The 14,445-nt window shown below is 36.0% G+C and overlaps 1 long non-coding RNA gene across 10 annotated transcripts in view; it reads left to right on the top strand.

Annotated features, from left to right (window-relative positions):
• Positions 1 to 14,445, top strand: part of LOC144975389 (uncharacterized) — a 78,226-nt gene that overhangs the window by 40,118 nt on the left and 23,663 nt on the right. For 2 of the 10 annotated variants that reach the window (XR_013645905.1, XR_013645904.1), the window contains exon 1: positions 7,427 to 7,594. The exons of 6 other annotated variants lie outside the window; for them this stretch is intronic. This is a non-coding gene — a long non-coding RNA (uncharacterized LOC144975389). Of the gene's footprint in view, positions 1 to 2,038; positions 2,169 to 7,426; positions 7,595 to 14,445 lie in introns of those variants that run through there. 2 more of the 10 variants (XR_013645911.1, XR_013645906.1) reach the window with 2 other exon arrangements.

Raw genomic sequence — 14,445 nt, 5'->3', positions numbered from 1 at the left:
ACAGCGTTGTCTTTGTCCGAAAAATTGTAATATCGCCTAATAGGCGTTATGTCCCGTCCTACTTGTTAAATGTTGCTGTTGACCAGGGACCCCTTGTAAAGCGCTTTGAGCACATTTAGTGGATATTGCGCTATATAAAAAAGCTCAATTTAATTTAATTTAATTAACGTGTAATAATTAAAAACAATAGCTTTGATACTACGCCTATAATTTGTCTATGAAAAATGTATTAAATTAAAATAGGCATAGAGGGGAAAAGTAACCCCGGGTAAACAACGGATATAGTCGGAGTTAGGGTTGAGTGAGTTAACCTTCGGTGTATGTCAAAAGTTGATATTACCATGTCAAATAACTAGCTGTTCATTCAAAGTAATAAACAAAAAATGAATATATAACAGCTTAAAAAAAACAAACAAACAACAACAACAAGCCAAAACAAAAGAACAAAATACCAAACACGGAACGTTTCGGGCTCAAAAGCCATTCTTCAGCCAACAACAACATCAACAAGAACAAGAACAACAACAACAACAACAACAACAACAACAACAACAACAATAAATACATAATGAACACATTACTAAAAAAAAAAAATAACCCCGCTAGGCTGAAGAAGGGTTTTTGAGCCCAAAACATTCCGTGTTTTGGTATGTTGTTCTTCTTTGAAGCGGTTATATCCATTTTTAAAATGTTTATTACTTTTTACAGTCAACAGCTTCTAGCAGCTTTGTCGTTCATAACACATTAACTCTTTCAGCGCCATTGGCCGCACTGTGCGGCCAGAGCGGAATCTGTTCTATCGGCCAATGGCCGCACTGTGCGGCCAGAGCGGAATCTGTTCTACCGGCCAATTGCCGCACATTGCGGCCGGTCTTGAAAGGCAAAAACAATAATGTAATCCAATCCTACTTTCTAATAATATGCCCTTACAGAGAGAACGTCAACATAGCATTCATTGCGCATGTGTCTGTCTTATCAACTGAGTGAATCTATCGTTTGGTTAATGAGATGTCACTAATTACATTGGAGAAATCACTTTTAAAAATGTTATTATATACATACTTTTATAAAATAAAAATATAACTAATAAACTTATTTTGATGAAAAGTTCACAGTGATGTACCAGTTAAATTGTTTCTCAGCGATATTTTAGTCTGAGTTATCTAACCGTGAAGTGATTTCACGGCGGTTAATCTTAATTTTGAGGGCATTCCTTATTATTTTCTTTTTTTTTTTCAACACATCACTGTTTATAAGTTTTTTATTAATTTTTTAAAAGTATGTATATAATAACATTTTTAAAGTGACATCTCATTAACCAAACGATAGATTTCCTCAGTTGATAAGAGAGACGCATGCGCAATGCTATGTTGACGTTCACTCTGTAACAAGGGCAGGTTACTTTCTACAAAAGGATTATAAATTGAACCAATGTCATCAGAACGTTTAATTGGGCCTAAGGGGGTATTTTAGTTGAGATTTTGCACCGAATTCGAATGTCACTTTGTCTTAGCTTGTCATTCTCACGCTGCCTCAATCAGGTGTCAGCCATTTTGCGACGGAAATGCAAATATTTTAACCTCAGCGCTGAAAGAGTTAATTCAAGGTTTGGAATTCCGTTGCCAGTTGTTAAGTGGCGAGTAAATTACACACTTAATTATGAGCATAGGGATCTGTGCCGTAGTATGAAAAAAGAAAAAAAAAGAAAGAAAAAAAAAAAAAAAAGAAACCACACGTTTTAAACAATTTGGCCATGAAACTCCTCCTTCAAATATAGATCGATGGGTATAAAAACTCCCAAACCTGAGACTTCTTGAAGGCTTCTTTGAAGTCCCAGGTTTGAGAGTTTTTGACAAAATAAATGAGGGTCACTTTCATCTATCGAAATAGTTTGAAGGACGAGTTTTCAGGCCAAATAATAAAAAAAAATTATAAACGTGTTTTTTTTTTTTTTTTAATATATATAGGACAGCAGATCTGTGAGTGATTATCTGAACAATGTTGTGGTTTATATCATAGCACACTTGATCGGTGTACACAAAACAAATGAGATTTTGAGAGCTTTAGATATCTCGCATTATCAGGACCTGTTTTGTCCCATGAAGATATTGTGGCAATATTTCAATATTGAATTTTTGAGGTTAACAAAAAATCAAACAATAAATAAGGTGAGCTTTTATTTGAATATTATAAGAGAGAATGTAAATGTTGCTGCTGGGAGCTCGAAGAAATAAGTAACAATGTGAAATTGAACGTAAGCTTCAATTTAATAAACGAAAACAAATTTATGATGTGGACGTTGCGGGTTTCCCCTTTATCAGTAAAAAAGGACGATTTCAAATACCACAGAGGAATGAGATAATGTGATAGTGGCGTTGTTATAGGTGAATAAACCCTTTTCATTCATCCTGTTCTGTTGGAGATATAGAAACAATTGTCTCGGCCAAAAATGTGTGAGTGACTTTATTTATATTTATATTAGCTCTAACCAACAATATCGGACACTCTCGTACCTACAAGTACCCACCAATAGTCATATATATATATAATATATATATATATATATATATATATATATATATATATATATTCATATATTTATATATTCGTGTCCTGGTTACATTAATTAACTCTGCCGAAATCTGAAAAAAAAGGACACATTTTTACAAGTTTGGTCAGAGCAGTCCTTCAAAATATCGATCGATTGAAATGACCTTCACCTTTCCAAATCGCCCTTGAAATCTCATGTCCGAGAGTGTTGATTAAAAAGGACATTTCAATCGTTTGCTATTTTGATGAACGAGATTTCGGCCAAAATTCTCTCAATTTTTTCTTCCGGAGTGCAGCTGATATTAGGGAAAAAGAAAAACATGGCCTCAAAAAAACTGGTTCAAATCTCATTGAAAGTGTAAGACCACTTTTCCGGGGGGACTGGACACATAACGTGTGTAATTATTCTCCTCATTTCAGAGTGACGGCATCTTATTTTCTAGTATGAAAGAACCTCCATCCATCCTCGCTCTTTTACGTCCCGTAATCCTTAGAATCTGCCTATATATTCCTGCTAATAAAATAAATAGTGATGCCACCTGCTGATTGAATATGTAACCTATTGAATATTAGTCCTCCAAAGGTCTGGTTACGTACACACTTCCAATGCTTTTGGAACCGGAAATGTAGAAGTTGTGACGACACGAATTTTCTTCCCTTTTGTTTCGGCAGGCAGAATCGATGACCATTTTACCTAAATATGTACTGGGCTCAAGTGACACCGACCGTCGCTTTCACTAGCTCTTACGAAGGCGACGCGTCAACTTCGCCCATTGCCATCGTTAACTTACGAGTAATTGGATTCAATAGTCTGATGTCACGCCGCCCAGCAACGGCGGCCATCTTGGTTCTAAACAAAGAAAATCATTACTTTTTATTCTTCATGCTGGCTAGAACTTTTCATAAGCCTTATGATCAGAACGTGTAAAAGTCAAAACATGATCGAATTTATGTTTTTTTTCCCTCTGGATACGCTTTATGCTCGCCGGAGAAATCTTTCATACGGGCGTCCGCCATTGTTCCGATAGTTTAGAGCCAGTGTTACTAAGTTACCATGCGTCATTAGGAAGGAAGTGACGTTACGACTATTGAATCCTATTATCACTAAAATGTATTAACCAGACTATAAACGTTCATGGTTACACACAGTTGTGTGTGTTGATCCTTTATATTTATCTTATCTTATCTTACTAAAGGCTTAATAGGAATGATCCTTTAAATGCCTTATACAATAGTTTATAATTACATAATCTAATATAGCTTGCATTGTATCATTCACAGAGAGTTTTGCACAACTTTGAATATCAGGGAAAATGTATCAATGCGGCAATGTAAAATCGAAATGAATCATAAATGTACACAGTTCATCGTACAATGAAATATTAATGACAAAAACAACCATGAAAGCAACAACGATAATAATCATACATAAGTCTCTGATAAATTATGATTTTACATTATTTCAGATGTCATGCATTTTACTGGTCAACATTTACATCCCTGTCTAAAAAATCATGAAATTAATGGAAACAATTACATCCACATGATAATTTAAAGTTTAAAAGATACATAAATGGATAAATAACAAAAGAAACAAACAAACAAATAAATGAATAGATAGATAATCAAATGTTAGGAGTTTCTTAACCAAGCGCAAAGCATCTCTATAAATGTTTAAGGTTACACATTATTTTAAATTTGAGTTTTATATAGCGCATTATCCACTAAACGTGCTCAAAGCGTTTTACAATGTGCCCCTGGTCAACAGCAACACTTACCATGTAAGAGGAGACATGACTGAGGCCTTTTAGGCGATATTACCATTTTTTTTCTGGACAGAGACAACGCTGTTAACGGCCAGGTACTCATTTTACACCTCAGTACGGTGAGAGAATGTGAATAAAGAGCCTTTTCCAATGACTCAACTTTGCGCCGAGCGAGGCTCGAACCCAGGACCTTCCGATCCGAAAGCGAGTGTCATAGCACTAGACCACATAGCCGTTTTATGTGTTGGTACTGTTGATATAGATAGAATGAAGTTGACGTCACTCAGGTATTTGTTATTGTTTGTTTTTTTTGTGTTTGTTTTTTTTTTTTTTTGCCATCCGCGTTTATGAGTAATTCTAACAAAACTGTATTAACCTGACTATAAACGATCATGGTTACACAAAGTTTTGTTTGTTGGTCCGTTATACTTCCGGATGGCAATATTGTGAGCTCCTTTGCCAAGCGCATACTATCTATATCCGGATGACGGACGATATGGGTTTTGTTTATATTCAAAGCGAAACACATCGTATCAATAGATAGTATGCAGATGACGTCACTCAGGCCTTTGTTATTGTTTTTGCCATCCGCGTTTGTGAGTTGTTCTCACTAAACTGTATTAACCAGACTATAAAAGTTCATGGTTACACAGAGTTTGTGTGTTGGTCCGTTATACTTCCGGATGGCAATGTTGTGAACTCCTTGGCCAAGCGCATTCTATCTATATAAGTTCACACACACCGCGTGTCACTGAATGACACACAACAAACTTCACCTGATTGTTTTCCTCGAGAAAAGGAAAACTGATTTCCACCAACTGTCTCAGCCTCTGTTTGACACAGACAGAGAACGACACAGACAGAGAACGTTGCCGTGCCAAGACGTAGCCAAATCCAAAAGGACTGGCAGTTTGACGTCATTATTTGGTTTTTGCACCGCTTATTGAGTTGTCGTTAGTCGAGCTCATGGAAACAAGTTATTTCATTGGTTGAACTATTGAATACAACTCACGATTTGTTTTCTTTTGTGGCAAAAGACTGTCATTTTGACGTCATTTTTTGGTCAGTGTCAGGCTATAACTTTACGAAGGCCACGCTTGAATCCTCTAAGACTTTTAGTTTGACGTCATTTTTTTGGTGTGTCGTGTGTAGCGTCTGGTATTGTCGTTCGTAGAGATCAAGGAAATAAGTGATTCCATTTGTTGAACTATTGACGAATACAACTCACGATTTGTTTTATTTTGCGGCCAAAGACTTGTATAGATAGTATGCGCTTGGCTAAGGAGTTCACAACATTGCCATCCGGAAGTATAACGGACCAACACACAAAACTTTGTGTAACCATGATCGTTTATAGTCAGGTTAATACAGTTTAGTGAGAATTACTCATAAACGCAGATGGCAAAAAAAAACAACAACAAAGACCTGAGTGACGTCAACTTCGAACTATCTATAATAGTGAGCGACATTAAAAATGATGAACTTCGACCCGGTTAGCTAAAACTAGATTTTGTCTGCAAAAAATTAGCATGAGAACTTCATCATAATATGATTATGTAATCTCAGCTTAACACTGCCAGCTGCAATAATAATAATAATAATAATAATAATAATAATAATAATAATAATATTAATAATAATAATAATAATAATAATAATAATAATAATAATAATAATAATAATAATAATAATAATAATAATAATAATAATAATAATAATAATAATAATAATAATAAATAACAATAATAATAATAATAATAATAATAATAATAATAATAATAATAATAATAATAACAATAATAATAATGATAATAATAATAATAATAATAATAATAATAATAATAATAATAATAATAATAATAATAATAATAATAAATAATAATAATAATAATAATAATAATAATAATAATAATAATAATAATAATAAGACAACACTTATTTAAATTTGGGCCATACAATATTTTCTTCAAATATCGATCGATTAAAATGATGACCCTTATCATGTCAAAAACTCTCAATCTTGAGACTTCGCGAAGTCTTTGGTTTGAAAGGTTTTCTTGTTTTTTTTTATTTATTTAATAATTTATTCCTTGTTGTTGTTGTTGTTTGTTTGTTTGTTTTTTAAATCTTTTTTCCCAGAAATGAGAGTCAATTTTAATCTATCGGTATTTAATTTTTAATATGATCTCAGAGTATGACAGAATATCAATTTGGCAAATTGCCAATTAAGGAGAGGGAAAGAAAAAGCAAAGGCGTGATGCAATCATTGTCATGTGACTCTGGCGATAACATCAGCTTACTGTTTACATGTGAATTCCCGCAGTTTGTCTACATTTCCGACGACGATGTCTTTTTTTTTCGTTTTTTTTTTTTTTTTTTTTTTTTTTTTGTTTGTTTTTGTGTGTTTTTTTTCTTTTTAAAGGGCATGTTGATTCAATGCCGTAAGGACATTGGTTGGGGGGGGGGGGGGGGTGATATTTTGAGAGAGAGAGAGAGAGAGAGAGAGAGAGAGAGAGAGAGAGAGAGAGAGAGAGAGAGAGAGAGTGAGCATTAATTATATAATCTTATAATTTTATTATCTGTCATTGGATTTTAACTCAGTTGTCAGCTATTTCATTACAGCAATAAATAGATATAAACACAGACGGTGAATTTAAATAAATCATCAGGGTTGCCAATTTGGCAGATTTTCTGCCAAATGTCCTTTTTTTGGCAGAATTTGAAGTCGTCTACAGAGAAAAATCGGTTTGGCAGTTTGGCAGATATTTGGAAAATGTTATTTTCCGAGGCCTAGGGATGAATGCATCGGTCTACTCCACGTTTTCCATGGCAATTTTTATGTATTAGTGATTTTTTTAAACTTGGGAAATGAAAAGAAAATTTATGACATCGGCCTTGAGAATTTTTTGTTTAACAAAACTGATGAGTTTTCAAAGGGGGTACTATAAATAGTACGGTTTGGCAGATTTTTGTGGTATTTGGCAGATTTTTTAAATCCAGTTGGCAGAATGCCTGAAATTAATCTGGCAACCCTGTAGGGTAAAATCATACTTAGAATTCCCGATTTTTGTCAACTTTGTATATAAATAGGCATGCCCATTGACCCCGATCCAATCAGTCTGAATTCAATTTTGATTAGCGAAGGTTTGCTCTACATTTCCTACATATTACGTTTCATCATTCACTGCATAACGGCTAACTCAGGAACTTTGTCGTGTCGTGTTGTTTACAGTTGAGATCGTTGAAGTGTGTATCAATAAATGTGGACATATTCAAAGGTAAGGAATGTTAAAAGTTTAAAAAGCGCGTATTGTTTGGGTTGATTAAGCTTGGAATCTTGTTTGTGATTTCCTTCCTGTGTTATTTTTCCATCGTCTTGAATCGTTAATTGATCTTTGTTATAAATCCCATTGTTCTCGAGTTGTAGTTTGTTTTAAAAACGAATGAGTGGAGGGTTTTCTTTGGATTGAATATCGATAATAAAAAAATAAATCAAATGAATTAGTAATTTGAAGCTACAATGTCCGTATAATCGGAGTTTCTTCCGTTTTGTATAGAATTAAAAAGGTTGAAAGAACAATAACAATAGACATCAAGTGGAAGTGAATGTAACCACTCCCCTCGGTGCTCAAAGCGCTTTACAAGATGTCCACAGCAAACAGCAACACTTAACAGGTGGGACAAGACTTGTCACCTGTTAGGCGATACAGCAATTTATTGAGGGGGGGGGGGGGGGGGGGGGGGGGGGATTTCGACCTAGCAACACTGTTCATTTTAAAGCTGAGTAAGACGAGAGAATGTGAGTCAAATGACTTCCATTTTCATGGAAAACTCCATCTTTGTTTCTGGTTTGTTTGTTTGTTTTTGCCATCCATTTTATGAGTGATTCTCAGTAAACTTTGTTGTTAACCAGACTACAAACGTTCAAGATTACGCATAATTTTGTGCGTTGGTCCGTTATATCGGGAGGCCTTCCGAAAGCTCCTCGTGCTAGCATTTCTTTCAATTTGTATTTTCACTGTGGATCTTTTGTCATGAGTTTATTTATTCAATTTGTCAATATTCTAGTCGCATTTAAAAAACTCTAAAACAAACCTTGGTAGATTAGTGAAAGTTCAAACTTTCCTAATACGACCGTTGTTTTGGTTTTCCGTCGCCATTTTGTTTTGTAAAGTCTTGAAAGCAGTCCTAGGTTATTTTTTTCTATAAGGGTCAGCTCGAGGTCGGAGGATTATTTTTTTTTTCTATTAGCGTTAGTCATTAGATGATGAAAGTGCTTGGGTGTTTGTTTTTCCTTTTTGGGTTAGTTAAAGGTACTTGGTTTTATTTTTTTCTTAAGGGTTAGTTGTGGGAATATGTGAATTGTTTCCCTTAGCACGAGAAGCTTTCGGAAGGCCTCCCATTATATTTCCGAATGGAAATGTTGCGAGTTTCTTAGCCAAGCGCACAGCATCTAAAGATAGAACGAAGTTGACGTGACTCAGATCTTTGTTATTGTTTTTTGCCATCCACGTTTTACAGTAATACTCACTTAACTGTATTATCCATACAATAAACGTTCATGGTTACATAAACCTCTGTGTAACCTTAAACGTTATAGTCTGGTTAATACAGTTTAGTGAGAATTACTCATAAAAGCTGATGGTAAAAAAAAAAAAAAAAAAAAAAACAATAACAAAGACTCGAGTGACGTCAACTTCATTCTATTTCAAGGATAAAAAGTAAACCAAAGTCTAATATTTATTTATAGATAGTATGCAGATGACGTCACTCAGGTCTTTGTTATTGTTTTTTGCCATCCGGGTTTATGAGTAGTGCTCACTGAACTCTATTAACCTGACTATAAACGTTCATGGATACACACAGCTTTGTGTGTTGGTCCATTATACTTCCGGATGGCAATGTTATGAGCTTCTTAGCCAAGCGCATACTATCTATAAGCATCCAAACCACCCCACCATATGTGACTCACTCTTTCAAAATGGTATTATGTGGGGATGAATAGATGGAACGAAAAGGACGTCACTCGGTCTATTTGTTATTGTTTTTAGACAGCAATTAAAAAAAATTAGTTCTCACTAAATAAACTACCTCTGTACAACTACAGCCACCACCACATCATTACTACAACTACGACTACGACAGTTTTCAGTGAGGGGACAAAAACTAATTTTCAGAGACGGGAGAGCGATCTACTACTGCGAATAGTGGTTCCACGGTGGCCTGCCCCACTCTTCACGGTCCTACTGCGAATAAGCACTGCGAATTGTTTTTGACACACTCTTACTGCTAACGTCATTGTGTGTGTGTGTGTGTGTGTGTGTGTGTGTGTGTGTGTGTGTGTGTGTGTGTCGGGAGAAAGGAACCACTTGTACTTCTTTGAAATTAGTGTCATTTTGACATTTTAACGCTTAGCGGGAGATTGGATCAATACCTATGGCTATGACAAAAGCCATGTATTATTATTATTATCATCATCATCATCATCATCATCATCATCATCATCATCATCATCATCATCATCATCATTATTATTATTATTATTATTATTATCATCATCATCATCATCATCATCATCATCATCATCATCATCATCATCATCATCATCATCATCATCATCATCATCATCATCATCATCATCATCATTATTATTATTATTATTATTATTATTATTATTATTATTATCATTATCATTATTATTGTTTTTGTTATTGTTATCGTTATTGTTATGATTGTTATTATCGGAACTCAATGAAAAAAATTCAAATGTGAAAAGTATATTAGACTTCAACAGTATGATAGCTTTTAATACTCTTAACAGGTAGGCTACGCTCCATTGAAAACTTGTGTCATTTCAGAAAGATCACACATAAAATGGTTTAACTCAGAGAGAAAAAAAATAGCCAAAATTGAGAATAGGAAGGCAGAAAGAGTTTGGCCAAAAAGTGACCTCGAAGTACACAAAGAAATGTATTATAAATCTGTAAAAAATATTAGTTCTATAATTTGATAAAGATGGCAAAAAGAAATTATTACAACACTAAAATAGAAAACATCAAAACTTGTAAAGAACTCTACAGCGTAATTGACAATCTACTAGGGAAACAAAAGAACTGTCAATTGGATTCAGTAGTCTGATGTCACGCCGCCCGGCAACGGCGGCCATCTTGATTCTAAACAAAGAAAATCATTACTTTTTATTCTTCAAGCTGGCCAGAACTTTTCATATGCCTTGTGATCAGAATGTGTAAAAGTCAAAACATGATCAAATTTATGGGTTGTTTTTTTTTCCTCTGGATACGCTTTTATGCTCGCCGGAGAAATATTTCATACGGGCGTCCGCCATTGTTCCGATGGTTTAGAGCCAGTGTTGCTAAGTTACCATGCGTCATTAGGAAGGAAGTGACGTTACGACTATTGAATCCAATTCCCAGTTTCAAAAAGTGATAACCTCCTTGCTGAAGATATTTTTGCTGATCATTTTTAATAGACCTGTAAATTCTCAGTCAATTAACTGAAATCAGTCAATTTGTCAAATTCAAATATTTAAAAAAAGGAAAGAAAGAAAGAAATAAATAAAAAAAGAAAGAATTCACAAATCGTAGTCCATGACCGTAAAGTAATTAGGAGTGTTCCACAGCGCTACGCATAGCTCATGGGGACCGTTTATATTAACGATGTATATATTGCCAAGACTAAGCGACGCTTTTTATAAAAGGCGTGTCTGAACACTTCCCTGGGTATTTTCACACATCCTTCGTTAAATTATTTTTTCACTTTCCAAACCCGTCGTGATCCCAACTGTAGCCAATTTTAACTGAGCCACCGAGCGATAAATTTCACTGTTTCATCTAAGCCAAAATTGACCACATTTACCTGGCGAGTCTCAAAACTATGATAAAGTAAATTGCGAATGCCAGAAGTACGTTATGTAGACACCTTCAATTCGAAAGTTTGGATAGATTGCTACAAAGCACATTTCGATTGCCTCACGTTGTAAACAAACTGGTTGACCGTTTCTTCACTGATTGAGTACCTGATTATAAGAACAATGGTAAGTAGCCTAATTAATTCCCGTGCAAATCAGGACGTTTTCTGCCATTGTTTTGCTCAAGCCCAAGCGAGCTTGCTGTTTTGTGGCGATTTACCTTCATTTCGATTCTTTGAATTTTTCCGCTACGCCTGCCGAAGTTTCTTCTTGATAATTCACTTCTACTTAATACTTCAGTGTATTGGCCTGAAGTCATATTTATTTAAGTTTTTTTTTTTCTGTCATTTACTGATTGAAAATCAAGTTTGCTCATTGCTACATTATTCTAATGTTCTCACAATGGCTGAGCTGTTCGTGGATCGCAATTCAATTCAGACTTGTCGAGCATCGATAAAGATGTGAGGAATAAATTCAATTGGTCATGGCTAGAAGTTAAAGATGATAATGGTGATTATTTTTCTGACTATGTCAAAAAAATTCCAGAGGCAGGAATATGACTTTGATGAAGTCATCTTTACCTATATGAATGACATGCTTATTTAGCATTCCTTCTACATCAAATTATGGCAGTCATACTTCCAGTAAGAAATAACACCCACCATTTTAGTGTATTGTATTTATCACTCTGCTCTCCAATGATGCCCTTATTTTTAAAAAAATAATTGAATCTTCAGTTTGTCGAGTTTCAGTCAATTTTTATAGAGCTCATTTACAGGTCTATTTTAAGACTGCTCCGTTTTGTTTTAAAAGCCGAAGTGATGAAGCACCTGACTCGATACATTAAAAGCATGTTAGAAATAATATATGTACCAAATAGGAATTTACGATTATCGACTGACATAACGAGGCTTACTCCCAGCAATAGTGAGTGACATGGTCTTTTCAATTTCTACTGTAAGAGTCTAAACTATTCCAACAAAATACCGTTTTGAGTGGATAAGTCACATTTGTCTCGTTCATGCAGGTTTTCCAATAAATGGCGTCTCAATTACCGGCTTGCACCAAACAGTATTGATCTTATCAATATTCTGGCGTACTACTTTTGAAAGAGAAAAACAGGAAAAACAACAAGCCCCCCGCCCCCCGCCTATAGATAGTATGCGCTTGGCTAAGAAGCTCATAACATTGCCATCCGGAAGTATAACGGACCAACACACAAAACTGTGCATATCCATGAACGTTTATAGATAGTTCGAAGATGACGTCACTCAGGCCTTTGTTATTGTTTTTGCCATCCACATTTGTGAGTTGTTCTCACTAAACTGTATTAACCAGACTATAAAAGTTCATGGTTACACAGAGTTTGTGTGTTGGTCCGTTATACTTCCGGATGGCAATGTTGTGAACTCCTTGGCTAAGCGCATTCTATCTATAGTCAGGTTAATACAGTTCAGTGAGCATTACTCATAAACGCGGATGGCAAAAAACAATAACAAAGACCTAAGTGACGTCATCTTCGAACTATCTATAAAAAATTTTGGCCAGAAAACTCAACCTTCAAATATCGATCATCGATTAAAATGACGCTAATCGTGTCAAAAACTCTCAAACCTGGGACTTCAAAGATTTCTTCACCCAGGTTAAGTGTTTGTTGTTGTTTTTTGACAAAATTTGGGGACAGCGTGGCTCAGCGGTACGGTCTTTGCTTCGTACCTGAAAGGTATCGAGTTCGACTACCCGCCGCGTTGTGTGGCCTTGAGCAAGTCACCTAGCCTTAGCTCAATTTGCGGCGCTGCACTGCGGCTGACGCCTGGGTTATTCCAGTCTTCCCTTGGAATAGACCCTTAAGAAAAATTTCCCCTTAGGGATGAATAAATGGAATTTATTTATTTTATTTATTTTATTTAAATTTATTTTAATTGATTGATATTTTTGACAGACAAGTTTCCCCGGCGAAAAAAAAATTAATTAAATAGTTGTTTTCACATGACGACAACATTATTATGAAACTTTGCTTGTTTTGTTTTATTAGAATATATGTTTTACAAACTTGAGAAAACCTTTTATAATTACCTGTAACAGAATAGCTGTATTAGCTGGTTGGTAGCGTTGGTAGTCGCCTATGGTTTATCAGTTTGCAATGACAAAAGGCCTAGTGATAGGAATTGTAACTTGTAACTCACTCTCTCTCTCTCTCTCTCTCTCTCTCTCTCTCTCTCTCTCCCTCTGTCTCTCCCTCTGTCTCTCTCCCCCCCCCCTCTCTCTCTCTTCCCCCCCCCCTCTCTCTCTCTCTCTCTCTCCCTCCCTCTCTCTCTCCTCTTCTCTCTTTCCTCGCTTCTCCTTTCTCTCCTTTTCTCTCTGCTTTTCTCCTCTCTCTCTCTCTCTCTCTCTCTCATCTCTCTCTCTACTCTTGTCTTATCCTCTGCTCTTTCTCTCTGTCTATCTTCTCTCTCCTCTCTCCTCCTTTCTCTCTTTTCTCTTTCTCCTCTCTCTCTCTCTCTCTCTCTCATCTCTCTCTCCTCTCTCTCTCTCTCTCTCTCTCTCTTGTCGTGTAAATCTCTCTCTCCCCTCTCTTTTCACTCTACCTCTCAATCTGCTCTCTCTCTCTCTCTCTCTCTCTCTCTCTCTCCTCTCTCAATCTCTCTCCCCTCTCTTTCCCATCCTCTCTCTCTATCTCTCTTCTCCTCTTCTCTCTCCTCTCTCTCCTCCCTCCTCTCTCTCACCTCTCTCCTCTTCCTCTCCTCTGTCTCTCTCCCTCTCTCTCTCCCTCCCTCTGTCTCTCTCCCTCTCTCTCTCTCTCTCTTTTTCTCTCTCTCCCTCTGTCTCTCTTCCTCCTTCTCTCTCTCTGTCTCTCTCCCTCCCTCTCTCTCTCTCTCTTTCTACCTCTCTCCCTCTCCCTCTCTCTCTCTCACTCTCTCTCCCTCCCTCTCTCTTTCTCTCTCTCTCTCTCTCTCTCTCTCTCTCTCTCTCTCTCTCTCTCTCTCTCTCTCTCTCTCTCTTTGTCTTATTCTCGCTTTCTCTGTGTATTTGCGTCTCTCTTCTTTCTCTCTAGTCTTTTACTCTCTCTCTCTCTCTTTCTATCTCTCTCTCTCTCTATCTCTCTCTCTCTCTCTCTCTCTCTCTCTGTGTGTGTGCGTGTGTCTAAATCTCTCTCCCCCCTCTCTTTTTCACTCACCTAATCGCTCTCTCTCTCTCTTC

The sequence above is a fragment of the Berghia stephanieae genome, chromosome 6 (genome assembly GCF_034508935.2).
Source record: "Berghia stephanieae isolate SIO BIC M18660-M18661 chromosome 6, UCSD_Bste_1.3, whole genome shotgun sequence".
Taxonomy (NCBI): Eukaryota; Metazoa; Mollusca; class Gastropoda; order Nudibranchia; family Aeolidiidae; genus Berghia; species Berghia stephanieae.
This window is presented reverse-complemented; position numbering and strand designations above follow the sequence as displayed.